This window comes from Pan paniscus, chromosome 1 (assembly GCF_029289425.2).
Source record: "Pan paniscus chromosome 1, NHGRI_mPanPan1-v2.0_pri, whole genome shotgun sequence".
In the NCBI taxonomy this organism is placed as follows: Eukaryota; Metazoa; Chordata; class Mammalia; order Primates; family Hominidae; genus Pan; species Pan paniscus.
In genome coordinates this window covers 42,527,768-42,531,736 of record NC_073249.2, presented here as the reverse complement: position 1 = coordinate 42,531,736, position 3,969 = coordinate 42,527,768, and positions in this window count along the sequence as shown.

Sequence of the window (3,969 nt, the reverse complement as noted above, 5' to 3'; positions counted from 1 at the left end):
TGAATGGAAGGATCTTTTCATTCAGGGAGAGTCAGTCAAGACTGAGGACAGGGTGTTACTGACAGAGGGATGGTTGTCATGGTGACAAAGCTGAACAAGCACAGACACAAGTAAGTAGAGAGGCCACTGGGTAGAGAGGCCGAAAAGGGTACCAACATCTAGATGGACACTGCATAGATGATTCAGAGCACAAATGTGTATCTTTCAGATTTCATATCACATGCTTTCATGGAAAGAACAAGACCTCTGAAGTCCAATTGATCTGGTTCCAATCCTATGTGACTTTGAACGAAGCACTTAACGTTTCTAAGACTCAGTGTCCTCTATTGTAAAGTGGAGATATTAACACCAGTCCTGTAGTGTTGCTGTGAGCATCGAGTTAGGAAAAGGTCTCTCATGACCTCAGCAGGGTGGGAGACAGCACGGTGCAATATAAAGACTGCCGACTCAGGGGCCACCTTCTGGTTCTAAGGCATCTCCTGCCATGAATTTCCCAGGGCAGGTCAGTACATTTCTTTGGTCCTTAGTTGTTGGTATTGTGGGTACTGACCCTTCTGTACTACCTGCTCCATATAATTATTTATTTATTTATGGAGACAGGGTCTCACTTTGTCACCCAGGCTGGAGCACAGTGGCATGGTCATAGCTCACTGTAGTCTCAAACTCCTAGCTCAATCAATCCTCCCTCCTCGGCCTCCCAAAGTTCTGGCATTACAGACTTAAGCCACCACACCTGCCTCTATATAATCATTTTAAAGCTGGAGTCATTATGAGGGCTTTGACAACCCTGATATCTGCACACGCCCCCCTCCTGGCTGTTTTCCCTAACTGTGTCCCTGCTCCTTCCCCGGGCTCACTGTGACCCAGCCATAGTTGTTTGCTCTGTGTTTCTCAAACACACCAGGCATGTTCTCACCATACAGTGTATGCACTTTGTGTACATGCACACTCATAAACTGAGGTAGGGTTAAAAAATAAAACAAACCCTCCACACATTATGCGTTAATGGGATTCATACGCTATTAGGGAGCAGGGTTGTTTGCTGAGGACCTAACTTTTCCAAAGTGACCTTGGGTGGGCACCCACCCTGAGCAGGCTGGGTGATGGCAGTTATAGCATTTCTGATCTTTTATCACTGCCCTGGGATGTGCTTCCCCCGGACACCTGCATGGCTTGCACCTCCACGTCTTTCAGACCTTCACTCCAAAGGTCTCCTATTGGAGGATAACCCCCCATTTCCACCTTCAGCACACTTTGTACCCCTTTCCTGTTTATCTAGCATCCTATTTTGTTTATTAGCTGTTTCTCCACATGAATGTAAGCTTCATGAGTGTAGGGATGGTTTAGTTTGTTCACTGCCTGGCACTTAGTAGGTGTTAAATTCACAATTCACCTAGATTATTTATTCAAGAAATGTGAATAACCACAAACATGTATATAGTGCTTCCTATATGCCAGCCGATAGTCTAAGAAATATACTTCTTGTAATATAATATAAATACACATATATATATTTCATTTAATTCTCACAACAATCCTATTGTAGGGTTTTTAGAATGAAATAAAATGAAAAAGGCCACCTCATTGATTGTTAGCAGTATGGATAATTAAACCCTAAGAAGGAAACTAGGCACAGAGAGGTTAAGTAACTTACCCTAGGCCACACATCGCATAAGTAGAAGAGCTGAGCTTCCAATCCAGGCAGCCGCATTCCAGAATGAACTATAATGTCCACAATAATGTACATATGTTGAGTTCATCATGTGCCAGGCACCAAGGTGAGAACTTAACTTATGGCTCCTCCTTTACTCCTCACGATAGTTCTCTAAGGTAAGATTATAATTATAATGTGAATAACTCTGCACTTTGGGAGGCTGAGGTGGGTGGATCACTAGGTCAGGAGTTCGAGACCAGCCAGGTCAACACAGTGAAACTCCGTCTCTACTAAAAATATAAAAAATAGCCAGGCATGGTGGCGGGCGCCTATAATCCCAGCTACTGGGGAGGCTGAGGCAAGAGAATTGCTTGAACTCGGGTGGCAGAGGTTGCAGTGAGCCGAGATTGCTTCACTGCACTCCAGCCTGGGTGACAGAGCTAGACTCTGTCTCAAAAAAAAAAAAAATTGTCTGGAGATTAGTGAGGTTTGACAATACACCTAAGGCCATGTTTCTGGTTGTAGAACAGAGATTCAAACTCCAGGTGTCCTACTCCAAAGCCTGAGCCCTCCATCATGATGGTTTGTGGCTTGTGCATCTTGCTCATGTGACAAGAAGCCCACAAGAGAAGGTGATTTACTGGCATAATGACCTGCACCTGTAGGAAATATTGTTATTATCAATGGTAGTAGAAGTACTAGTAGGAGAGGAGGAGGAGCAGGAGGAAGATAATTGAAGAAGAGCTCATCCTTTCTGAAATGGCTAGTATCTTGCTTAAAACTCTCCTAGGTCTCTTGTTTGCTTCCTTTCCTCGTCTACTTTTCCTTTCTCCTTTTTCAGACTTGAAGAATATGTCCCAATGCTTTTTGAGTTCGCAGTAGGTCTGGCATAGTGGGGTGTGTGTGTGTGTGTATGTGTGCGTGTGTGTGTTTGTGTGTGTTTCTTCACAGAGCTGGTGCTTAAGAAATACGTGCTAAGAACCCAAGAGTAACATTATCTCCCAAACCATGCTGAGTCCTCTGTCAGCCCCTAGTAGGTACCCTTGAAAAATCTGGAGCTCACTTCCACTGCTAAGGTGCAAGGGGAGGGAACCCATGTCACACACCAGGGCCATGACAGGTACTTTACACATAGGACCTCATTCAAGCCTCAGAGGAAGCCAAGGGGGTTGGAGTTCTTATCCTCACATGGTCAGTGAAGGCATCTCAGGCTCAGGGAGGTGGGGGAGCTTGCCCAAGTCCACAAAGCTTTGGGATGGCAGATCCAGAAAATGAATCCAGGCCCCATCTTCCTGGCTTTGGTGCCCTCTCCTTTTGCTGCTAGGGGAGTTCATTTTATCCTGGACAAGACTGTATAACCTAGGGCCCAGGTTACTATGTTGAATGCCAGCAATGCAGATAACTAAACCCAGATGCACCAAAAGGGGCTTGGACTAACTAGCCACAAGCTTCTGAAGTTACACATGAAATTATGGACATACACAGAGCAAAGGAGCAGAGGCCAACTTCTGAGTGTGTCACGCAATGTTCCTGGCCCAGCTGAGGCCTGGGCTCCTCCTGGGGATGCTCTATCCTCCTTCCATCTTCCAGAGCAAATTATTAATAACCACACATGTTCATACTGCTGAAACTTCATACTGCTGAAAAAGGCACTGAAGAGGTAGGAAAAACAGTCTTGAATCGCTGATGCCACCCTGTCCCCAATCCCCCAGCAGTGGCAGTGTGGTGCAGAGAGCAGTTTTGTGTGCTGGGGAGAGGGAGAGCGCAGCAATTGTGAGGCATTGAAATCAGTACTGTCCTTGTTACAGGAGAAAGCAAAACTGGAACACATTCACCTGATGGCCACCCATGGAGGGAGATTTAAACCAGCCCTACCCAGAGGGGAGTCACTGACCCCAACAGTCAGAACTTGAGTTTCTGCAAGCCTTACCACTGTGGGCTAAAGTGCTCTGGGGTTCCAAATAAACTTGAAATTCAGTCTAGGCCAGAGGGACTGCAACTCCTAGGCAAGTACTAGTGTTGAACTGGGCCCAGAGCCAGCAGACTAGGGTGTGAATGCACACAATATACTGAGACACCAACCAAGGCAGCTAAAGTGGTACCAGCATTACCCCTCCTCTAAACCCAGGCTGCACAGCTCATAGTTCAAAATAATGAGACTCCTTCCTTCCACTTGAGGAGTGGAGACAAAAGAGTAGGGAGGACTTTGTCTTGTATCTTGGATACCAGCTCAACCACAGAAGGATAGGGCACTGGTCAGTCATGAGGCCCCCTTTCCAGGCCCTAGCTCCCACTTGACATTTCTAGGCACCCCC